This window comes from Balearica regulorum, chromosome 2 (genome assembly GCF_011004875.1).
Source record: "Balearica regulorum gibbericeps isolate bBalReg1 chromosome 2, bBalReg1.pri, whole genome shotgun sequence".
Classification (NCBI taxonomy): Eukaryota; Metazoa; Chordata; class Aves; order Gruiformes; family Gruidae; genus Balearica; species Balearica regulorum.
Window position 1 is genome coordinate 61,014,890 of NC_046185.1, and position 26,447 is coordinate 61,041,336.

Consider the following 26,447-nt stretch of genomic DNA (forward strand, 5'->3'; position numbering starts at 1 on the left):
GCTAGTAATTGAGCTGGTTTTTATTGTTTTGTTGTTGTTTTAATAAAACTAAGACCTTTTCTGAACCACTCGGGTACTAAACATGGAACTGTATGTGAAAATATGCTAAAATCTGCACGATCAAAATCCATTACCCAAACACTTTGTGGATGTTCCCCAAAACCACCATGATCTTCCAAGAATGAGAACGGAAGTTTATGGCTCTCGAGCTGTGTGTTGAAGTACTTAGGCAGTTCCTGAAGGACTGCACCCCATGGAAAGGACCCACGCTGGACCTGCTCTGCAAGAATTATGTCCCATTGGAGATGTTTGTGAAAGACTATATCCTGTGGCAAGGACCCCACGCTGGAACAATTATCAATGTAAAAACCTTCCAAGATATAGGAGGAAAGGCTGGACAGTCCATATACATTTGGATTCAGAGGGGACAAGAAACAGATTTTGTTTTCAATAGTGTTTCCTCATTGTGTTGATACATGGAACGCGAACAACACATTAACATTAGGTGCTAGACCAGGAAACAAAATATTTCAAGCCTCTAAGAGAAAGAAATTTCTCTCAGTCTATCAGACCTAATGAATAGCACAATATAGCCATTACTGCCAAATCTGAGACCTAATCTTTTCTCCCTCCTCCCTGCCATTGCCTGCCATCTAGACCCTAGTCTCTCTGCTTAAGTACTTCTCCTTGAAGTCTGACAATACTGACATTCTCTGTGCTCCAGGTGTTGAAGTTTCTGTGAGGTCAGACAGCTACAAATGTGTTTTACACCAATAAATCACAAAAAGCCTTCCAGAAAATCCCAACGAACACTTTATAGTCAAGGGATTTCTAGCAAATACTTGGTACTCGGTTATGCATACAGCACCATCACTTAAAGCACATTCCTATTATCTACACTTTTTCCCAGCCTGCTGGGGAGAGCGAGCTTGATTAGCTCATTGGCAGAGAGGGTAAGGTGCTAGAATGCTAATGTACATTTCTGGGAATTACTTACTGAGGGAGGACTGCCACACTGAAAAATCAGCTTTGCTTTTAGCCTTGAGAAAGAAGGTCTTTAGTCATTTCAGTCTTAACAGAATGAATTTCACAGTTTAGGTTCTGCTGTAGCCTCAGATTCATCCTTCCAGAATAGTCTAAACAACATCTAGACTGCTAAAAAAACCAGTTGCAAATTTTGGTTGCAATTTTGCCTTTAAATGTTGATCAAATAAAAAAGAAAGACTGGTCTTTTTCAACTTTGAGTAAAACCACATATTATGACATTTAATACTATTTCTACTGATGTTGAAAAATAGAGCATAAGGAATAAGATTTGACCTTGCTACTAAATATTGTGATTTTTGGCTTATCCAACAAATTATTTGGAAGTATACTAATTAGACCTAGTTATGAACATTGCATTAATTATAGAAATATTAACATCCATAGTGTGACTAGAAAGATTTTAATTATAAAATAAGGATATAACTAAGAAATGACTTGTGTAATCTAGATTAATTCACTTACTATTTCAGTTACTAGGGCTTTTATTTTATAATTAAAAAGCTGTCCAGTGATATTACTGCTATAGAACATTTCTATATATAGTGAGAACCTACATGAATTAACTTCCAGATAATCAAAATCACAGCCTTTTCTACAGAATAGATTAATTCTAGTAAAATAATTACAGACTTCATTTATTACATTGCACTGGCCAAAATAATGCTCAGTTAGCTCCTAACTCAGCAAACATGTATCAGCTTTATGCATATTGGCACTTCCATTCAAATTCAACAGACTTAGGAAAATATGTTAAAAATAGACATTGGACTTCACTATGCAAAGCAGAAATGCTTTTCAAAAGGCCTTTGAAACCATCAAAGAAGTAGGGAAGTAAAAAGACTGAAGAGCAAAAAGCTCCAAAAAGTATGAACTGAAGGTGAAAGACAAAGAAAAGCCTTCAGGTTCCAGTTTAACTCAGGCAGACCTCTACACTGATTCTAAATTAAATTTAAAGTTTATTGACAAGTGATTGGAAGGTCAAATTATTTACCCATGCAGACAGGAAACAGGATTTCATAGTACCCAAAATATTGCAGCAATTTATGCTCTGCCATGAACTCATTTAAATACTTCCCGTAGGCAATCCAACTGACTCCAGACTGATCACAGTTTTGCTCTTCTGGAAAGCATTACAAGGATACACAGTATTTTTAACACAGGAAAAAAAATCCTCTTTTGCCATAATTTAAAAGTTACAAAGAGTAAGCACATTGTATTAATGCTGTTATATCCATACATGCATTTTGCTATTACCATATAAAAAATTTCCTCAGACAATCATCAGTTTAAAGGTGCATAGAATATCTGAACTTAAAGCTGCAAATTATGAAATGAAATTTCCAATCTGTGGAGATAAAAAAAAGAATTCTAGATTTTTTAAAATTTCTTAAAATTAAATTTCTTTTTCCCTTCTTTTTTCAATTTAAATTCTTTTCCTCTTGGATCAACACCAAAAAGCAGTTCCTTTTTTGCAATTAAATATTGTTTTATTGTTTTGAACTACCTCAATTTCCTTTGGATGTTTTTGATATAATATTTTAAATAAGTTCAATTTTTATCTTGAAACTGAAAGAAATTATTATTGTTGTTGTGTTGTTGTTATTATTATTAACCTGTTAAAAATTTTGACATTCAAATTTACTTTCTTTATTTTTAAGAATAACCTGGCATCATAACCTACATGACATAGACAAGTTAATCTAAGGAGTTTTTCTACTTGAAAAGGAGAAAGACAAACTTTTTCAAGTTTTCAAGTGAAAAATTTTACACTGTTCTACTTTAAGGCAAATACTGGGAGAAAATAAGTAACATTTTTTACTTAAATAGAAGGAAGCTTGAAAAGCTGATGGTAAAAGATCTGGAAAGAAAAACTAACAAATGGCAAACATATGAAGTAGGACAGTTACAAGTATTCACCAAAATAAAATTCAAAGAAATGTATTCAAAACCCATAGGTTTTTGAAAATATACTTTACTTTCGTATGACAAAATTGTTAACGGAGTGAGCACATTTAACATTGGTGGGGGGGAATCTTCTTTGCCTCTTCATTCAAGTTTTTCATTAATTGTGCTTTTGTACATAGTGCAAAAGTACTTACTCTCTAAGTCACTTTGAAGTTTATTTTTTCTATCTCACAAGAGATGGAGATTTGACCATATTCTGTGTAAGCTGTGGTCAATATGCCTAGGTCTGAGCATTCAGTACTTAAGAAAGTGAATGACTAAGCAGAACAATTTTTTTCCCAGTTGGTAGGAAAAAAACACTTCCTCTTTTCTGTTAACAGGTAGGATAGGTAACACTGAATTACTAAATCCTTGTTCATAGATTGTTGTATGAAGTCAGGACTTGTCATTATTATTCTAAAGAATAAAAATTTTCTGTGATACATGTTACTCTGCACAGCTTTTCAGAAACAGACTGCAGAAAGTGGCAAGAAAGAAAGAAAACAGAATTAGTTGCTTGGAGAGGTTGCAAAAAAAATTATATACATACTCCCTCATGGATGGATTCTTAGCAATGTACATTTCTCCTATCTCCAAACAAACACTTAATTCAAATAGTGTTATATGTCATTACAGAAATTGTATTTCTGGTTCTTTCTTCAGTAGTTATCCCTAAACAAACTTCATTCTGTACTAACCATATATGCTTTTAGCATTATTGTACACTTTTTCATACTTTTATTTAGTGTTTTAAATGCGTAACACATATTTTCCCTTTGGAAAAAATTGTGAGGATATTTATTTATTTGTTTATATTTAATTCTGCTTGCAGAAAGTTAAATATTAGTTCAAAGAATTACAGAGAAAAATGGCAAAAACCTATGGGAAGAATCACTTTCCATTAGAGGGCAGATAATTTGGTCCAAGAGTCATCAGTTCTTATACTCATCTTCAATTTTTGTCTTGAAGAAGGTCTGTAAAATTACAAATTCACCTTCTCCCTCTAAGCAGGAGCTGAGGGTCACCAAATTAAATTATCATTTCCAGGTGGAAGGTTTAAAATTACATCATGCAGTGGTTTGAGGACTGGAGTGGCAGTCCAGCAAGATGATTCTATGTCTACCTGTGATGCTAAAATGATCAAGTAATCTTAGTGCTTTGTCTCCATCCTCATGTATGTGAAGTCATCCAGGAAACGGTTGTCATCCAAACTTGAATTTGCAGGTCAACAATGACAATAAATCTGATTTTCCCTTAGTGCAAAAATTTACATGGTAAAGAAGACGGAAGAGACTCACATGTATTAACAGCAATGAATTTTAAATTTTTCATACTTTTCTGAAAAGGAAGAGTGATTTTTAAAAATGTTATTCCATAAACTGTTAAAATGGCAAATAAGTGTATTTAAGCACTGGTAATATATTTTCTGTAAAATATAGGGACAGTCAAACAGTTAATGTAGGAGATTAAAGACCTATATTTCTGGATGCCCTTCTCACCGATATTCAATGTATGGCTTTGGACAATTATATAAGTCTTATTGTGATTTCATTTATATTCATTGTAAAGTAATACTTACTTTGTAGGTATTTATATATAATGAGTATTTGAAAGATATTTGGATGGGCCAAAATTACATAGGTCATAGGATTAGCAATGCATGCCATCTGATGCTATCCTAGTTCTACATACTGTATCCCTTCCTCAACCACAACTGGCAAGGAAGAATTAATTTTATTGATGTGCTGTAGTATGGAGCAAAATATTTTAGTATCAAAATATCTATTACTAAAGCTATTGACAAGCCCCCCCATTTTCTAGTGTCTCTTTTGCAAGCTAGAACATCACCTTCTCTAGAAACTGGTGCTTTTTGAACAGAGAAAAGAAAAGAAATTGAGCTTGGGAGCAATTTCAGCAATAATGCCTGGCCTTACAAGGGAGTTAAAAGACTCCTTCCAACTTCTCAGTCCCATAGGCTTAGTCTGATCTTAGGGAGGGAGAGATCTACTGAAAATATATATTAAGATACTGAAACATTATGTTTATACTTCACTATACTTATTTTACAAAATGCGCAGAAACTGCAAACTATGCTACTTCACGATTCAGTTCCTCTCATTAGTCTTGTTTACTACCTGTCCTTCAAAATTACTGTCTTCTCTAACAAACTCTCTGGATAAATGTTTTTTTCAAATATAAACTCCAGAGTCAAACTCAGTTAATATAGCTATTCAGACAATTTTCTTTAAAAACTTCCTAATTCAGCAGTATATAGCTCATTTTCCACATATCCAGAGTTCTAAATTACGTTAAGAAATTGATTTCTGAAAATGAAATTAACTGTTAATATAAAATCAGGTTAAGTTCTTCTCTTAGAAGGGTTTGTTTCTACCTTGAAATATGCAGCAAATTCTGCCAACTGTGAATATCTGACTTACCTACCTAAAGACTAAATTTGCCATAGGTGACAGCCAATCCTTCCTGCTTATCTGTGGGACCAGCATCTTACCCTATAACACGCTTATTTTCTCACACTGACAAGTTGTTGACTCACTGGGCAGAATGAGAAGCGAATGTGGAGATCATGCATCAGTCGCCTCCCATCACATTCCCCAGCCTGAATGTCAGTGATTAGACAAACTTGGTTTGACAGGCGTCCTGTCCGGACAAACAGCTTGTCAGTTTTCTAATAGGATTCAGGTGCTCTCTCACCGTAAGTTTTACAACCTGAATCACTTCAAATATTCCCCGGTGGAAATGGATGAAATTGAATGAACAGGGAAGGGGGATTATCATTTTGCCAATTTTAGAATAAATTGCAACTTCCAGAATTTTACTTTTGGCAATTATTTTGATGTAACAAAAAGAGAAAAATCCCAACTTTAATACTAACATCAATCTATAGCTGTTATAGTAATTTTTTCGTCTAGAAAAAGCATGATCCAGGAGACATCCCTGATGCTGAAGCAATGCTCCTGATTTAGGGGACAAACAACTTTCAGAAGCATGACTACATTTACATGAAGAAACTAATCAGACTTTTTTTTCCTACAGAAATCAATGCCCCAGATAATCATTACAGCCACATTTGAGGGATGCATTTAGTTCAGGGTATCTTTTTAGACCAAGGATCTTTAGTCATTAGCAAAATACATATTAGAGGTAAAAGCAAAATATGGTGTGGTTCTATCGTGTTCATATTGAATGGATTGCAACTAAGAGCTACTTAGCTTGCACAGGGATACTTGATTACTGCACTGGGACTTTAATAGGAAAAAAACAAACACATAATGCTCCATTGCAGCCAAAAGCTATGATTATATACTTGAAAAAGCATGGATAAGAAACATCTTGCAAATAAAACCAATTTATTCTGTTTATTAAATCTAAAAATGGTTTGGTTTTGTCTCAGTTTTGCATGGATCCTTTCATAATCATAACCACTGAACTTTTAGAAAAGTTTAATTATAACAGTGTGTGGTGGGTTGACCCTGGCTGGGGGCCAGGTGCCCACCAGCCGCTCTATCACTCCCCTCCTTCATCAGACAGGGGAGAAAGGGTGTAACAAAAAGCTTGTGGGTCGAGATAAGGACAGGGAGAGATCACTCACTAATTATCGTCACGAGCAAAACAGACAGAACTTAGAGAGGGAATTCATCTAATTTATTACTAAGCAAAACAGAGTAGAGGAATGAGAAATAAAGCCAAATCTTAAAACACCTCCCCCCACCCCTCCCATCTTCCCGGGCTCAACTTCACTCCCGGCTTCAACCTCCGCCCCTCTCAGCAGCACAGGGGGACGGGGAGTGGGGGTTACGGTCAGTTCATCACACGTTGTTTCTGCCGCTTCTTCCTCCTCAGGGGGAGGACTCCTCTCATCGTTCCCCTGCTCCAGCATGGAGTCCCTCTCAAGAGAGACAGTCCTTCATGAACTTCTCCAACATGAGTCTCTCCCACAGGCTACAGTCCTTCATGAACTACTCCAGCGTGGGCCTCTCCCACGGGGTGCAGACCTTCAGGAGCAGACTGCTCCAGCGTGGGTCCCCCACGGGGTCACAAGTCCTGCCAGCAAACCTGCTCTGGCGTGGGCTCCTCTCTCCACAGGGCCACAGGTCCTGCCAGGAGTTTGCTCCAGCGCGGGCTTCCCACGGGGTCACAGCCTCCTTCAGATGACTCCACCTGCTCCAGCATGGGGTCCTCCACGGGCCCCCATGGGAGGTGGAATCTCTACGCCCCCTCATCCTCCCTCCATGGGCTGCAGGGGGACAGCCTGCTTCACCATGGTCTTCACCAGGGCTGCAGGGGGATCTCTGCTCCGGCGCCTGGAGCACCTCCTGCCCCTCCTTCTGCACTGACCTTGGTGTCTGCAGAGTTTCTTACATCTTCTCACTCCTCTCTTTGGCTGCAAAAGCTCTCTCTGACTGTTTTTCTCTTTCTTAAATATGTTATCACAGAGGCGCTGATTGGCTTGGCCTTGGCCAGCAGTGGGTCCGTCTTGGAGCCGGCTGGCATTGGCTCTGTCAGACACAGGGGAAGCTTCTAGCAGCTTCTCACAGAAGCCACCCCTGTAGCCCCCCCCGCTACCAAAACCTTGCCAAGCAAACTCGACACACAGTGAAAGGTTTCAAGTAAGCATCAATTAAAAAATACTAAGCATATTTTTAATCCTAGGAAATTTTCTGGATTCTGCATCAGACACAATTACAACAGTAGTTTGAATGCCTGCAAATGTGGATTAGTTTACTGGAAGCACAGTAAATGAATGGCTCAGGCAGTTGTTGATAGAATACAAAGTCCCGTCAATTACAAGTCAATAACAATACATTTGCCTAAAATCTTCCATAAAGAATTTTGTTTATTAACAAATAAGCTCAACACTAATTATCATTACTTAATCCTGTATAGGTCCCTGGATCTGGAAATAAAGTTGTGTGTGTGTGCAGTTCACATCGCAGAAACAGAGCACAAGTTTAATGTTAAGGTCACTTCCAGAGTCACTTCAAAAACCTGACATTGTTTCCACTGTACTGCACTTTGAACATCTTGGTTCCATTCCTTCCACTACACCAGGTAACACTGCTACTCTTTGGCCACTCTGCTCATTAGACTTGTATGTGTAGGCATTTCCCAGTGACACCAACTCCTCCATTTCCATAGACAGACTAATTCAAATCATTGAAAATCTCCATATGTGAACTCTAGATTTTCTGAGCGTTTTTTTGTTTCATTGGTGTTTTTCTGGGTTTTGGTTTGTTTGTTTGTTTGTTTTTTCCCCTACTACGATACTATTTCTCTTTTAAAGAAAAAACAACTATATTATGAAATGAAACAAAATGCTAGAGAAAAAAAAGTAAAAATATCTAAGATGATGAAAAATATGTACTGATATTTTTCAGATTTCTCTAGTAAATGACAGTGGTTCCTTTAAAACTTTAAAATAAAAATCTAATCTCCAGCATCTTAGTCTAAAGAACTCAATATAAATTAAAATGAGGGGAAAAAAAAAACCAAACCCCAGCCAAAAAACAACCCCACCCTAATGCATCAGGGAGAAAAATACATATAGATAACGGAATGATTTTAGAACAGACACAAAACCCAGATTATATTTGAAGCTGCTATGATTCATTGACAGAAACACTTATTTTTCTGGAAACAATCTTTATGTTTTTATCATTGATTTGTCACAAGAAAAATAATCTAAAGGCAAAAGACACATTATGAAACATCTCTGTAAAAGAGATGTATTCAAATAGTTCAAACACAAATTTAACATCCAAGAAGTGCAACAAAATATTACGTGAATATATCGTAAAGTGATTCAGAAACACCTCATGTATCACCACTTACTGAACACCACTAATATCTACAAAAAAAAATACCAGCTTTTATGAGAACTCAGATGTTTGTATATGGGAAGACCACAGAATGTTAATGTGTTATAGTCATGCTTGGTCCAAGAGGACATGATATTCTGCTGGAAGTCATTAACATAAGGAACTCCCCAAATTCCATGGCAACATGTTATAAAACTAATTTTTTCAAGGAAATATTCCTGGTTTCCCACCAGCAAATCTTACTACCTAAATTTCATTTATTAGGCTGGCACCAAACTGGAAGTTTCCAAGGACTGACTGACTCATGTTCTTTTAGGTAAATTTTGAGTCTAGATTATCATGATTGTATCACATACTGATTATTAAGAATTTAACCTGATCTGCAGAGGGTCCAGGTGACTAAAAGTCTAGATAACTAAAAACTCTAGATAGTAAGAAAGTTACACTAATAACTAGAAATTCTGTTTAATGGAAAGTTATGATAATTGCTAAAAGTTCTGTGTAACAGTAAGCTATGTTAACTGATAGAAATTGCAGATAACAATAAGCTATGCTGATTATTAAAATTTTTGTGTAATCCTAAAGCTCTAAGTTGGCCCATCCTTATGCTACCAAGGATTCCTAAAACAATCTGCCTGTCCCCGTAGTGTCAGGTGACATCCAGACATGGACTAACGTGGGCATTTGAGTGCAAAATGGAAGATTAAAATAAAATAGAAAGAGTCCTTCCAGGCAAAGTGATAAGAAACTGCACTTACAGTCTTTCCATGCTTAGCTAAACATGGCCTTTCCCTCCCTCCTAAACTTCAAGATTCACTTTTTTCCTTCAACCTTCATTTCATTTTTATTTACTTTTTCATGTATCGATATATACACATACATACATATTTATATACACACACACATATATACATATGTTAGAGTGTTCCCTATCTGATCTGCCACCCCTACACAAAAGGTTCAGCTACTTTCTGGAGCAATAGATCAGAATTTGCAGTTCATACAGAAGGTTAATTTAAAATTCATATTTTTCTTGTAGTTGTGAAAGCCAAGTTTTATGACAAACATTCAGTCCAAGCCCTGACCTTACACATCGATGAGAATTTCTCAGTATCAGCAAACTAGTGTCTAGCAAATGGTCACGAAAACACTTGTGCCAACATATTTAATTTTTAATTGGGATAAATGCTATGTGTCCAGCAAGAACAGACTTAAGCTGCAGGCACTTAGGAAAGATAGATGAAGGAATGGACTAAAACAGAGGGAGGGAGAGGAGAGGGAAGGCAGACATGCAGACAGAGAAGGTTGTAGCTCTACCCTGATAGTAGGGCAGTCTGAGAAGCGTTGGGGTGGGTGGAGCTAACACTGCTGCCTCCCTAGAGAATGCAAGAGGCCTTTCACTTAAAGAAAAGCAAATACAGTAACGTGGCATTGCTGCTAGCACTGCCTGTTAACAGCAGGGAGACCAGTTTCACAGAACTGATTTTCAGGGGATCTTCATTTTGATGAGATCTTTTTCATTCCCTCCCTGTAGGAGAGAATTATAAGATGTGAAACCCTGCATCTCAGCAGGTTTGCTCTGTCTCTAATGAGATAGAAGGGAAAACCCTGTCAAGACTAATACTCCTCTAGTGGAAGACCTTAAAATGAGAATGATACAGTGCTCTGCATGACAGCTTGCCCTTAGGATATAAAGGCATGTTGCACTTTCTCTTTTCTTCTCTCCCCATCAAATTTATTGTCTACCTTACTTATTAGCATAGTACCAAATTTAAAAAAAAAAAAAAAAAGTAGTAAAAAAAGTAAAAAAAAAAACCCAACTTTGAGGTTAAGGACCCTTTAAACTTCCAGATATTTTTAGATGTTAATTGGTAACCATCTTTTTTCTTTTACTGTCCCATACATCATGTGAACACGCAATCCCAGTAGCAATTTGAGTTAAACCCAAAAACCTCTGCCAGTAGTCATGTAGAAAAGATTATTTACATAAGACTTGCAAATTTTTGCAAATCTGTGAAGTCCAAATATTTTGTCCTTATCTTGGATAAGCAAAGTTTGAATCTTATGGCTTCATGCAGCAGAAATACATATATACTGAATTACACACACTGTTAACAGTATTAATTCCAGTGTGAAAAATGAGTGTCAGTCTAGGCAGTATATATGGTTTTCCCATCATTCCTATAAATGATTATTTAAGCAGAAAATCATCTAAGCATTTAACACTTACATTTTTCTAGTTAAAATATTTTAATTGTTAAAAGCTAGGAACAATGAACCTCATCTACAGAAAAAGCTATGGTTGTGGGGTTTTTGATAGTGTGTGAGGAGTATTGTGTAAGTGTAGATTTGACATACTGTGCAGAACATGTGCAGAAAGCATGCTATGCTTTCAATACTGCCTTCAATCAATAGATTTATTCTACTGATTTTATGTTAACTGCTTTTATATTCAGAATTTGTTTGCAATTAAAGAAGAAAAATCAAAATAAAACCTGAAATAAAGGGTGCAGTTCACAACAGCTCCACAGTTAGGAACATTGCAAGTCATATCTGAGCAATGATAGAAATCTTCTATTTTATTTCAGTAATATTTTATCCTATTAAGCACTAAAATATGCGAATGAAGGAATATTAGAGTTTAACAACACGCCTTAGTAAGCAACAAAAAACAGGTGAAAAGCATGCACCTGTTCCAGCTGGAACTCATGTGAGTAGCTAAAAAAGAATTTGGAATGGGGTAAGACTCACAGATGGTGATAGCAGTTTTACATATGTGTTTGTATAGACAGACAGAAAGACAGACATAACATTTAATAAATGCTGGCCAGAATATTCTACAAACCTTATGTCTAGAAGATGATTTGTGCAAAGCTTTTGAAGATAACTGTACAAATATTGTCCTGTCCAGAGCAGTGTGTGTGTGTGTGTGTGTGTGTGTGTGTGAGTGGGTGGGAGGGTAACAACACCAGAACCCAAACAAAACAAAACAAAATAACAAAACCCCAAGCCCTTGGACTGTATGTGCTGTTGGGGATTAAGAATATGTGAAAGAAAGATGAAGAAAATGGAGCTTTATGAAACAAAACTTTGTCTATCCTTCTATTTGATTTTCAAATCTTTTGATAGGCTTCAGAGATGTCACAGGAAACATGGCACTTTCTGTTTATTACTTAGTAGCTTTTCCCAGTTTCAAAAATGCAGCTTAATGAAGCTGAAACATTTATAGCCTCTAAGATCTTTACTTGTGAGGATTTATTGCATTTATAAATTATATGAAGAGGAAAGGAAGTCTCCTGAAACTGAAGTGCTCCAACAACAAATATAACAACAGTTACATTTGACCAAAGGCACAATAAAAGGTTTTAAAAGATAAAAAGAGCTGAGTCTCAAAAATATTGTGGGGAGCTAAAGAAAAACCCCCTGTAAACCTATGTCAAAAGGAAAGCCATCACAGAGGACTGTTAAATGTTGCTGTTGCCCAGGGAAGGTGCTGGTCATGGCAGCCACACAACGTGCTACTGAGTTGCAAGCTCTTGGTCTGGCTGGGATATATTCTCTGCGGGAAGCGAATAGAGACGAGGGATACACAAATATCTCAGTTTTGCTATTTATAATTTCTCTGGTACCATCTTATGATACCTATAGCAATGGAATATAATTAACTTGTATTGACTCAGGTAACATACTGAGGGATGGAAATCTTTTGCTACTTTCAGGGAGTGGAAGTAAATTAAGTAGGCATATATAAATCATTTCAGATGACAGCCTCCAGAATCTTGGTACAGTTCCAAATTCCTGGATATGGAGGGTTTCCTGAATTTCATATGCAAGACTGAAAAAGTTCACGCAGTTCTCTTGCACATATTGAAATAATGTAGGAATTTTGAGTGTACAGGTCTGCCTCTAAGTTGATACACATACTTTATCCTTTAATTGCTGAAAACTAGAAAAACTATGCTTCTCATTCCACAGTAGAGCATGAACAAGTTAGATGGGATTTTGTGTAAAAGAAGGAGTGCAGCTGGATCATCTTTTACGTCATCTCTCACTTTTTCATTCCAGTTGATATCCTGGTAGGTTGTGGTGTTACTTTAAGCGAGCACAGTCTTTACTAAGTCAGCTCCATGACTGTTGTGAATCCAAAACAAGTTTCAGATACTGGCTACAAAATTTCTCTCAAAAAACATCTGCTAGGAAAAAGTAGCCATGATAAGAAATAATTACTCATGCAATAACATTTTCAGCTTTTCCATATGTATATTTATTTGTGGGGGAAGGGAGAATGGTAGGTGGGAAGAAAAACTATCTCTAGCTAAAATGACTGAGGGACCTTAATCACTGTCATCTCTGACAGCTGACAAATTTATCCCTTTTAAGTGAATTTACTGCAGAAAGCTGTGCAATTTTTAAAATATTTTTTCAACTGATTCCTCCTAAATATATGCCTGAATCCTGAGAATATGGGTAGCCTAGGATTGAATAACTGATCTTTTACCCTCACCATCAAATTGAAACAAAAATGAACATCAGTTGGCATTCTTTTATGTGGAACCAAAGTGCATACAACTATTTAAAAAAATATCTGAATGTCTAAAATGGAATAACCACTTGCTTTCATACCTCAACCCTCTAAAAGGTATACACAAGCTGTCAGACACTGTTTTGATAGCTATTTTGCAATGCTGCAGTGGCACACGTAGCAGTAATTTTAAAATATAGTTACACTACTTTTAAAAAAATATAGGTTTTTTTTTTTGTTTATTTGTTTGTTTTAAGAATAACCATATGGATGGGCTTAATTTACTCATGTTCTGCAGATAAAGTCCAGTAAATTCTGAAGCAGACTATGATCAGTCCGCTAGTCCAAGTATATCAAAGCCAATGGCCTTCAACTGTGAATGGTTCAAGGCCAAGACGTATATAATTTCATCTAATACAGGGCAGCACTGTTCCATCTGAGGTAAAGCATCACTAAGAAGTGGTAGACTCTAATACACAATTGTAAGTGTCCACTTTCTTTCATGAGAAGACCTAAGCCAAGACCAGTTTAAGCTCAGTAGCCAGTTAATTTAATAGTTTCTTACTCTGATGATATTTATAAAATTTGCAACTTTAATGTCCAAACACATAGGAAAGCTATTAAGCTAAAACTTATTTTAAGCTCCTATAGTGAATGAATATCAACCAAGGAACACAGAAAACCTGCACATGCCTTCTTCCAATAGTAGTTAACTTGATGTCACTGGAAAAAACAAACAAACAAACAAACCCCCCACAAACCATGTCATGTTGTTACTGCTGTGAAATAAAAGAAAAATCACAATTTTATTGTGTTTAATGTGCAGTTGAACAAATTTTCCATATCGATTTTTGTACTTTTCACACAAACCATCTCTCTCCTAAAGATTTTTTATTGTTATACTAGATTTCCTTTTGCTCTACTAGGAATCCATACTAAGAGTTATACTTTGTTTAATATTGACCCAATAATAGTGCAGTAATTTAAACTCTAGGTAAATAAAATAGGCGACATAAATATTTTTTCTTGATGTTAAACATGCAACAGTTCCCTTTTAAAAACTCATCAATCACCCTAGCCTAAAAACAGTTTAAGCAGTTGAGCATTAGAACACTTAAGGTCCATTTAATACTTGTTGCTTTAGCTATGTTTGACTGAACAGTCACATTAAAATTACTATAGAAAAGATACGGTCTCATTCTCTCTTTTGCACTGGTGCACATCTGATTGCTGTTAAAAAACCTGGTGCAGCAGAAAATTATTCACTTTTTCATTTTGGTTTTCTTCTGCTGTTTAACCTCCTGAGGTGGTTCACAGTGGGATCAAATAAGAAGCAGCTGAAGTGCTCATGAAACAACAGTACATTCATGGGATTATTAAGCAGAAACTAAGGGGCAAAGAGTATTTAATTTTTTTTATTATTGTAACAGAGACATTCATAGAATCATAGAGTCATAGAATCATAGAATCATAGAATCATAAACAAAATTTATGCAAGGTGATGCTTTCTGGTATCATGCCTGCAGAGTCAGACTCCATACACAGTATTTGATTGCAGTATTGTGGCATCAAAGAGCCCAACAACTGTCTCATTCACTTTTGATATACCCACCTTCAGTTATCTTTTTCAGTCTCAAAGAAAGGTGGTGCCTTATCTAGTTAAATATTTTTGCCCAAGGAGGCAGAACGAAGAGTTGCTGTAGGAAAGGCAGATCTCCCTGAGTATTTCAGTAGCACTACAGTGTGGCACATTACATTGGAAGTGATGATTTCTTGCTCATTCCTTGCAGAGGAGAGACCAAGGGGATCTCAACCTCACCTCAAAGTGGTCTGTTAGCTCCAGGACCCAGACCAAGATCCTCAGTCTGACTCCTGGTTGCCCCCAGCCCAAATCTGCTCCCCATCTCTCTCTGACTTTAGCAGAAACGCTCTAGTCCTACCACTCGTGCCTTCTGCTTTCTCAGAGTGAGAGCACTGATGTTTCCTACTTCTGCTATGTACAGGTAGGCTGTTGTGGAGCAGGGCAAAGGGGAGGCATGGCAGTCACTTGCCACTATTGAGTCAAAGTTACTACCCCAGTGGAAGCAGGAGAAAGATGGTAGCAATTGCTGCTCGAGGCCAATGATTTCCACAGTGTTTTGCAATAAAAGGTATAGGAGAAAGTGTTTGGTCCAAGTTATTTTCAGCGTTGGAAAAAAAAAAAAAAAAGGCTATATTGACATTCTATAATGTTACACTTTACAGTGTTAGCCAATGGCCTAGATCTACATTTTATATAAATGTGTGAAGAAACTTAGTTATCTTTCAAAATGTTTCTACCTGCATAGTAAACTGTCAATATCCAGATAAATCAATTCTTTGTTTCAGTCCACAAGGGCACTACTTTTGAATGTAGAGCTACCCAGCTGCAAACTGAGCAGGAAATTATCTAATGACACTGATCTGCTTAATCAGTCCATATTAAGGAACTGATGGATGAAAACAAGAAATATCAATGCTTCCCTTCCATGTGATTGAGACAAATGTTTACTCGTCTTTTTTTCTGCACCCTGTTTGTCACGTGTTACTGCAGGCTGGGTCCTGATGGAGTGGAGGAGGAGGGCTGCCTTGCAGCTTTGCCCAGCTTGCTTTCCAGAGCAGTGTTATCAAAGCCTCTGGGTGACTTCTGGCAGAAGGCTGTTTCCAGAGGGGCTTTGTAAAGTTTCTTATAACCCAGCAGGCCAATAAAACTTGATGGAGTGACAGTAAGAACGATGGAAAGACCCCACCCTGGGAGGACATGCTATGCAGGGAATAGATGTGGTCTGAAATCTTTTTATTTTTCATCCATCTTTCCTGAAGGTCATTGTTCTCTGTTTTCAGAACTTTTCCCTCAAAGAGGTAGACGTATATCAAAGCTTTGGCTCACTTGGAGTACTGCAGCAACACCATAGAGTATTTTAGAGCTTGTCACATTTAATGTTCTTTGATGTGTTATGGACTATTTTGGAAAAAAAAAATACTGTAACATACTTTTAGCTTTTTTTTTTTTTAATATAGACTTCTTCATCCCTTTATGTAGGCTTTAAATATGTTGTTATGTAAGGTGGGCTAAAGAGGTTCACAACCTTTACTAGGTAATTTTTTTTTTTGACTAATTAAATATGTCACCCTATCAGATTCATTTATTGTTCAACTCTAATCAGTTTGACTGAAATCATGGGAGTTGGGGTTAGGCAACAGTTGCTGCATTTATAATCTGATGAATGGTGCAACTTTGTCATAAGAAAATATGAGTTAGCTGGAAAAAATTCAAGGTTAATCAAAGCTAGGATCTTTTCATTGGCAGTGTCTGACTCTATATTAAGAAAGGAAAAAAGAAAAGAAAAAAGAAAAGAGAAGAAAAAAGAAAAGAAAAGAAAAGAAAAGAAAAGAAAAGAAAAGAAAAGAAAAGAAAAGAAAAGAAAAGAAAAGAAAAGAAAAGAAAAGAAAAGAAAAGAAAAGAAAAGAAAAGAAAAGAAAAGAAAAGAAAAGAAAAGAAAAGGAAAAGAAAAGAAAAGAAAAGAAAAAGGAAATATCTTTAAGAATTCTGCAATGTCCTTGAACTATTGTTGCTTTTTTCCTTCCATGAACATATATATGCATATATGTATTCCTAGAGCTCACCAGTCACTGTTCTTTGGCTATTCTTCAAGGCACAGGATAAATATATTTAGCTGTCTAAATTTATCTGGAGCTCAGAGAGTTACATTTCAAGATGTAAATGTGTTTCTAAGGCTTAACGTTTCCTTCTTGTTATTAACTTTCAGAATAATTCTTGATGTTTCTGAAATTCATATAAATGTTAAATCTATTTTTTTTAATTTTAATCTAAATTCTTAGCCTCAATGAATCCCTTTGGCATTTTTTATACAGATAAATGACAATAAGTGAGTCTTGCACCTTTGAAAATTCTTTTCTTTGTTCATGAGCACAGATTTTAAAGCCAGAAGGGGCCATTATAATCATCTAGACTTTCTGCAGCTATGAAGCCCATAGTGATTTTGCGCAGCTTCTTTTTTGAATAATAACATCTTTTAAATCAGTCTTAATTAAAAAAATCTCCAGAGATAAAGAATCCACCATACTTCCCATTTCCTGAGTTATGAGTTTCAGTCTAGCTTTCATTCCCCACTCAGTATTTTAAATGCAATTATTGTGCTCCACATTTCTTTGTCTGCTTTCTATGGTGCAAAGGATTACTTCCTTCCTCTGCCTTATACTTTATGGTATCCTTAAGGTGATTTTGCCTACAGAACTCAAAACCTCAAGTTTAATTTTTTTCTCTTTCAAATTTAAGGTTCCAAATCAATAAAATATTTACACATTTTTTATCGAATCACAGCTTCTGTGTTTGCTTGAATTCAACTTTGCAATTGATTCTGTTAGAATTTATCAATGGGTCTTCCTCTATTAAACTTTTGACTTCTCCAAGTGAAAGGGAACATGATTCAAAAGCACTAATTTTAGCATGCAAGACATAACTTCAGAATTTTATAAATAAAACCAAGAAGACTTCTTCTCAGGTATTAACTGGCAAAGGTACAACTGCAGTATGTCTAAATACTACTTATTTCCATACTATATCTGACTCTATAGAATATACTAGAAGAAAATACCCAGCCAGAAATATCCAGGTTTTAATACACAAGCAAAGCTTCCAAAACCAGGAAATCAGTGGAAAACCACAGACCCAGCAACAAAGACTCAGCATGTTTCCTTCTCTTTATAGATGTTACCGACCTTTATTATCTTGGCTTAAGAATTTAGTGTCTCATCTGTAATGAAGGTACAATTCTTACTTCCATGCCTTCTTTAATGAAACAGTTGACCTTCATGCAAAAGTAAAAGAAAAAAAAAAAGTAGATATGGATAAATTAACTGAAAGTTTTGCTTTCAGTCCAGAAAAAGAAGCTGATGTTGAAATAATACAATTTCAAGGACAGAATCACAGAAACAGAATTATATGGGTGGGAAGGGACCTCAAAGATCATCTAGTTCCACCCCCCCTGCCATGGGCAGGGACACCCTCCACTAGACCAGGTTGTCCAAAGCCTCATCCTACCTGGCTTTGAACACTGCCAGGGATGGGGCACCCACAGCTTCTCTGGGCAACCTGCTCTAGTGTTTCACCACCCTCAGAGTAAAGAATTTCTTCCTAATATCTAATCTAAATCTACCCTCCTTCAGCTTAAAGCCATTGCCTCTTGTCCTCTCACTCCATGCCCTTATAAACCGTCCCTCTCCAGCTTTCCTGTAGGCCCCTTCAGGTACTGGAAGGCTGCTCTAAGGTCTCCCCGGAACCTTCTCTTCTCCAGGCTGAGCATTCCCAGCTCTCTCATCCTGTCCTTATAGGAGAGGTGCTCCAGCCCTCTAATAATTTTTGTGGCCCTCCTCTGGACTCCCTCCAACTCCAACTCCCTCACGTCTCTCTTGTACTGGGGACCCCAGAGCTGAATGCAGTACTCCAGGTGGGGTCTCACTGAGAACAGACTAGAGGGGGAGAATCACCTCCCTTGACCTACTGGTCATGATTCTTTTGATGTAGCCCAGGACACAGTTCGCTTTCTGGGCTGTAAATGCGTATTGACGGCTTATGCTGAGCTGCTTGTTCACCAACACACCCAAGTCCTCCTCAAGGCTGCTCTCAATCCATTCATTCCCCAGCCTGCAGTTGTGCTTGCGATTGCACCGACCCACATGCAGGACCTTGCACTTGGCCTTGTTGAACTTCATGCAGTTCGCACGGGCCCAACTCTCAAGCATGTCAGGGTCCCTCTGGATGTCATCCCTTCCCTCCAGCGCGTTGACTGCACCACACAGCTTGGTGTCGTTGACAAACTTGCTGAGGGTGCACTCAATCCCATTGTCCATGTTGGTGACAAAGATGTTGAACAGTGCCGGTCCCAATACCGACCCCTGAGGAACACCACCCATCACTGGTCTCCATTTGGACATCGAGCCATTGACCACAACTCTTTGAGTGTGGCCATCCAGTCACAAATTCCTTATCCACCAAGTGGTCCACCCATCAAATCCACGTCTCTCCAATTTAGAGACAAGGATGTTGTGCGGGACAGTGTCAAATGCCTTGCACAAGTCCAGGTAGATGATGTCAGTTGCTCTTCCCTTATCCACCAAAGCTGTAAACCTCTCATAGAAGACCACCAAAAATTTGTCAGGCATGATTTGCCCTTAGTGAAGCTGTGTTGGCTGTCACCAATCACTTCCTTATTTTCCATGTGCCTGAGCATAGTCTCCAGGAGGGTTTGCTCCATGATCTTGCCAGGCTCAGAGGTGAGACTTACTGGCCTGTTAAAAGGGGGGTTATGTTTCCCCTTTTCCAGTCAGTGGGAACTTCACTGGACTGCCACAGCTTCCTAAATATGATGGATAATGGCTTACCAAATTAATCCGCCAGTTCCCTCAGGGTCTGCAGTTACATCTCATCAGGTCCCATGGACTTGTGCACCTTCAGGTTCCCTAGATGGTCTCAAACCTGATATTGTCTGATACAGTGGCTGGTTCTTCCATTCCCTGCCTTTGCCTTCAGTAACTTGGACATTGTGGCTTGAGCACTTGCTGCTTGTGCTGGTTTTGGCTGGGATAGAGTTAATTTTCTTCACAGTAGCTAGTATGGGGCTATGCTTTGCATTTGTGCTGAAACCAGTGTTGATAACACAGGGGTGTTTTCGTTACTGCTGAGCAGTGCTTACACAAAGCCAAGAAGCTTCTGCTTCTCACACCACACCACCAGCGAGTAGGCTGGGGGGTGCACAAGAAGTTGGGAGGGCACATAGCCAGGACAGTTGACCCCAAATGACCAGAGGGCTGGAGAGGTGGGCCCGTGCGAACCACATGAAGTTCAACAAGGCCAAGTGCAAGGTCCTGCACATGGGTCGGCGCAATCCCAAGCACGACTACAGGCTGGGTGAGGAATGGATTGAAAGCAGCCCTGAGGAGAAGGACCTGGGGGTGTTGGTGGATGAGAAGCTCAACATGAGTCAACAGTGTGCGCTTGCAGCCCAGAAAGCCAACCGTGTCCTGGGCTGCATCAAAAGAGATGTGACCAGCAGGTCGAGGGAGGTGATTCTGCCCCTCTACTCCGCTCTTGTGAGACCCCACCTGGAGTACTGCATCCAGCTCTGGGGGCCCCAGTACAGCAGAGACATGGACCTGTTGGAGTGAGTCCAGAGGAGAGCTACGAAGCTGCTTGGAGGGCTGGAGCACCTTTCCTATGAGGACAGGCTGAGAGAGTTGGGGTTGTTCAGCCTGGAGAAGAGGAGGCTCCGGGGAGATCTAATTGCAGCCTCCCAGTACCTGAAAGGGACCTACAGGAAAGCTGGAGAGGGACTGTTTATCAGGGAGTGTAGTGACAGGACAAGGGGTAATGGGTTTAAGCTGAAGGAGGGTCGATTTAGATTAGATGTTAGAAAGAAATTCTTTACTGTGAGAGTGGTGAGGCACTGGAACAGGTTGCCCAGAGAGGTTGTGGATGCCCCCTCCCTGGAAGTGTTTAAGGCCAGGTTGGATGGGGCTTTGGGCAACGTGGTCTAGTGGAGAGTGTCCCTGCCCATGGCAGGGGGGTTGGAACTAGATGATCTTTAAGGTCCCTTCCAACCCAAACCATTCTATGATTCTATGGTATTCCATACCATAGACATCCTGCTCAGCACATAAGGGGCTAGGGTAAGAGGAAAGGGTGGGGGGAGTGTGGGAGCTTTCGAAGTGATGGTGTTTGTCTTCCCAAGTAACCATTACGCGTGACGGAGCCCTGCTTTCCTGGAGATGGCTGCACACCTGCCTGCCCATGGGAAGTGGTGAATGAATTCCTTGTTTTGCTTTGCTTGTGCTCAGGGCTTTTGCTTTACTTATTAAACTGTCTTTGTCTCTTGCCCATGAGTTTTCTCATTTTTCCTCTTCCACTTCTCTCCCTCACCCCACTAGGGAGGTGGGAATGAGCAAGTGGCTGGGTATTGCTTAGTTGCCAGCAGGGGCAAAACCATGACACTGCTGAAGACTGAGGCAAAAAAGTCATTGAATACTTCAGCCTTCTCCATATCCTGGGTAACCAGATGTCCCGTTTCCTTCCAGAGGAGGCTCAATTTTTCCCTTGTCTTCCTTTTATCACTGACATACCTATAGAAGCTTTTCTTGTTCTTGATGTCTCTAGGCAGATTTAATTCTATCAGGGCCTTAGCTTTCCTAACCTGATCCCTGGCTGCTCAGTTTCTCTGTATTTCTCCCAGGCTACCTGTCCTTGCTTCCACCCTCTGTAGGCTTCCTTTTTGTGACTGAGTTTATCCAAGAGCTCCTCATTTATCCATGCAGGCCTCACAGTGTTTTTCTCTGACTCCGCTGGGATGCATTGCTCCTGAGCTTGGAAGAGGTGACCCTTGAATACTAGCCAGCTGTCTTGGCCCCTCTTCCCTCCAGGACTTTGTCCCATGGTACTTGACCGAGCAGGTTCCTGAAGAGAAATTCAAGACAGGCTCTGTTTTGTTTGGAGGTGGTTGGTGTGGGGTTTGGGGTTTTTTTGGGGGGAGTGTTTGCTTTTTTCTTTTAAGAGAAAAAACATTTTACAGGTTTCTGAAATTTGTAAATAAGAATTAATCCAAATCTAGAAAAAATATTTAAACTATCAAATGATGTTTTTCCTTCCTGTAGCTGACAATCAGATTCTTTATGCATAAGATTCCATTGCTGGTGACAAATCATTCATTACAGTAATACCACTGACACAACTAAAACAATAATAAGTGGAAAAATGAATAGAAAAGTAAAATCGTTTCTATAAACAACCAGTTTCTTTGTTTTCTCTCTAAGAAGGTGTTTTATGGATTAATCTGACAGCAGCTAGAGTTAAGATGCCATATAAACATAAACATGAAATATTTTCTGAAGGTTTTAAACTGGAACAAAATTTCATCTAATTATTCCTGAAATATATTACCTATTGGATCCGCATTCTGACTCCAAATGAGCAGCTTATTTTTAATTCATTGGATTCATCTGTGCTTTTGTATTTTTAATGTGAAGAGCAGAACTGAACAAATCCAGTGCAGGCAGATGCCAATTTTAATATAATGTTCTCCTACTTTGGGGACTTCACTAGCTGTGTGGGTTACCCAGTAATGCCACTCAGACTTTGTAATTGACAGTAAATAATTCCCTTACAGTCACCCACTTCCATTTGCAAAGGGAAGCCATGCCATAATAAAACCAATTCAATTTGAAATACTAGAAAACAAATTAAGTACTTCAGATATCTCAAATTTCTGTTCAGGAGCAAAATTAGAACCAACTACTAGACAGAGAAAGCTGAATTTTCAAGTTCATATATTTCTAAGCATAGAGGTCTAAATATTATTTACAACATATAAACCAAAAGGTCAAGAAGGATGAAAAGTGGTCAGTCAAATATAGAAGTAATGAAACTTAGTCTGCACCAGCTACAGTGGACTCTTAAGTTTTGATCTTTCTTTTTCTTCTACTATATCCTCACATCTTCCACATTTCTTTTCCTTCTTGTGTTCTTATCACTATGACATATTATTGGTGAAAGTTTCCTTATAATTTTAATCTACCTGGACATACCATATTACAGTAGGTTTCATATAAGAACAATATTATATATTGACAGAGAGCACTTTGTACTAGAAAGTTTGAGGGCTAAGATGACTAGTATTATGGCCTTTCAATATAAGTATGTCAGTGATGAGCTGCAGTGACCAACCCCAGCATAATGTATACTGAAAGAGCAGGTAGAAGAGAAGACAGCTTAAACCTTTTCTCACTCCTTTACCATTTAACCTTCAAAAGCCTTGCCATGTTACCTCAACGAGTATTGTTATGTGCCCAGAACTACTCTCACCTGGGGAGGACTGAACTGCAAAATTCAGATATGCACTCAACTGATGTACTTCTAGCAAAGCTTCCTGCGTTGCCTAATTTGGGTAATAACTTCAGAGAATATCTGGTCTATATTCACAAACTGCAGTTGTGGTTTCCATTTATTTTCAAAAAAAGTCTGTAAAAAGATTTTCAACTTTTCTTAAATGTTTTCTTTCCAGAGTAGTTACACATTGAATGTGAGATAAAGATTTTACCTCTTTCGATTCAAAATTTATTAGGCTAAAGAAGGAGCACAGAGCGTTCAGGGTAATCATTGTTCACATAAGCAATTTACAGTAATTTTAAACCCTAAGATAAGCCAATGATTCAGAGTCAGAGATATATGAATAGCCATTAGAAATTAAGAAGAAAAAAAGTGAATTGAGTTTAAGTCCACAGTGCTTTAAACAAACAAAAAACCCTAACAAAACCCAGCAAATGTCCTGACTACAAGACAAATGTCATCCTTATCCAAAGACTGTAAACCAAATCTAGGCTTTTAGACTAGTTCTGTTCCCCACCTAAGAGCATCTTACTTCTGATATACAAATATGAATGTACTCTGGTTTATAATTTATTTTTCCAGAGAGCCATCATACTTAAAATATGAGTTAGTCAAGTTTTGGAAAGTTTTGTCAAAAACAATCAGTTTTACCAACATAGAAAATACACAATTTAGTTAGAGGCACTTATCTGTCCTTCCTTATTCTGTATAGCGTCAGGTTTGCTGTACTCTATTTTATTATTTCTCTGAAATGTCTGCCTAAAATATTTGGCAAAGGCCCAGTGTTATTATAAACTGTCAGAATATTTAATAAACATTTACCCTGAGTTTCCTGAAAAAAAAAAAAAACAAACCACAAAAAAACTTTGCAGCTGAATAAAAATATACAGATAGGAAGACTTTCACATCACTAACATTACACATTCTGCAGTTTCTACTGACTGTATAGAGAACCCAGAAAAAAACAACCTTGTACTTCAGCCACCGCTACGTGACGCAAAGCTCTGCACCAATACAAGTCTCATCGTGCTGATTCAAGTATGCTCAGAAATGCCGGATGAACAGAAGTAAGGGGCTCAGCTGAAGCAGGTGTCACCCATCCTCCTGCAGCAACACGGCGCTGTGTGCTCTGGCACCAAAGGCATCATCTCCAACTTGGCCTGAGCCAGCTCACGCAGTAGCACAAAGATCTGGCGCTCAGCCTAGCAATAAGTGCTGGAAGGGATGTGATATGGAGATCTCCATAACTTTTCTCCGGGATTCAGAAGTGCAAATCCAAATTTGTAAGTCAGACCTCCACAGCTGCCTCAAATGATCACAATAGATGGAGACTCCTCAGATGTCAAGAGGAGAAGGATAAAATAGCAAAGCGTTTTTGTCACGAGCGGGCAAGTTCTTACCTTCTAGTCACATTTTCCCCTCTTTTAAACTATTCTGTGCTTCTAGATGTTAAAGCAGATAGAGATGTTGTTGCTGGAATACATTCACTTATAAGTAGCTAACAAGGGTTTTTTAGCCTTCATGTATATCTATGCTAAGTCTTTTTCTAATTATAATAAGAATTTTTTATCAGAACCTCTTGGGATTCTTCCTTCTTCCCACAGGGAAGGTTTTTTTTTTTTGTATGAAGTAGCTTTAGAAATTTTTATAATACATGTATAATTTTTCCTCTCTTGCTATGGCACAGTGTTATTAGTCACTGTAAATCTACTCTCTGGTGTAAGCTGATAACATAAATTAATAGTGGGCAAAGGGTTGGTTTGTTTGGGGTTTTTTTTGCAAAATAGTGATGATATGACCTTTTAATTTTATTTGTTTCGTACAAGTACATCTCATAATTTATAAATAAAGCTATGAAAAAAAAAGAAAATAATTCCATGTGAAATTCTACATCAGAATGACCACTTCTTTGGAAATCCCCAGTTTTGTAGTTTCCAACGTTCAGTTTGGTCATAGTAATAATTTTTTGCCATAAAATCTCAAATTTGTTTGTAACAGAAATGACCTGATAGAGGGAAATGATAAATTGTATTTGTTGTGTTGGGTTTGCGTGGCAAGGTTTTGGTAGCGGGGGGGGGCTGACAGGGGTGGCTTCTGTGAGAAGCTGCTAGAAGCTTCCCCTGTGTCTGACAGAGCCAATGCCAGCCGGCTCCAAGATGGGCCCACCGCTGGCCAAGGCCAAGCCAATCAGCGCCTCTGTGATAACGTATTTAAGAAGGAGAAAAAAAAAACCAGCTAGAGAGAGCTTTTGCAGCCAGAGAGAGGAGTGAGAAGATGTAAGAAACTCTGCAGACACCAAGGTCAGTGCAGAAGGAGGGGGAGGAGGTGCTCCAGGTGCTGGAGCAGAGATCCCCCTGCAGCCCGTGGTGAAGACCATGGTGAAGCAGGCTGTCCCCCTGCAGCCCATGGAGGGAGGATGAGGGGGGGTAGAGATTCCACCTGCAGCCCGTGGAGGACCCCATGCCGGAGCAGGTGGAGTCATCTGAAGGAGGCTGTGACCCCGTGGGAAGCCCACGCTGGAGCAAGCTCCTGGCAGGACCTGTGGCCCTGTGGAGAGAGGAGCCCACGCCAGAGCAGGTTTGCTGGCAGGACTTGTGACCCCGTGGGGGACCCACGCTGGAGCAGTTCATGAAGGACTGTCTCCCGTGAGAGGGACTCCATGCTGGAGCAGGGGAACGATGAGAGGAGTCCTCCCCCTGAGGATGAAGAAGCGGCAGAAACACCGCGTGATGAACTGACCGTAACCCCCACTCCCCTCCCCCCCCTGTGCCATTGAGGGGGGGTGGAGGTTGAAGCCGGGAGTGAAGTTGAGCCCTGGAAGATGGGAGGGGTGGGGGGAGGTGTTTTAAGATTTGATTTTATTTCTCATTCCTCTACTCTGTTTTGCTTAGTAATAAATTAGATGAATTCCCTCTCTAAGTTCTGTCTGTTTTGCTCGTGATGACAATTAGTGAGTCATCTCTCCCTGTCCTTATCTCGACCCACAAGCTTTTCGTTGTACTTTCTCACCCCTGTCTAGTGAAGGAGGGCAGTGATAGAGCAGCTCTGGTGGGCACCTGGCCTTCAGCCAGGGTCAACCCACCACATTTGTCTATGAAGAAAAATCATCAAAGCATATCCTATAGAGAAGTTTAAAGTCAAGGAAATCACAAGTATCTTATCAAGGCCAATTTGTACCCTA

At 38.8% G+C, this 26,447-nt stretch overlaps 1 long non-coding RNA gene across 1 annotated transcript in view; it reads left to right on the plus strand.

The window, feature by feature from the left end:
- The window catches only part of LOC142600410 (uncharacterized), a 321,258-nt gene extending 295,123 nt beyond the window's left edge, over window positions 1-26,135 (plus strand). The window contains exon 3 of the long non-coding RNA XR_012833880.1: window positions 25,901-26,135. This is a non-coding gene — a long non-coding RNA (uncharacterized LOC142600410). The remainder of the gene's footprint in view (window positions 1-25,900) is intronic.
- Window positions 26,136-26,447: the final 312 nt, after the last annotated feature.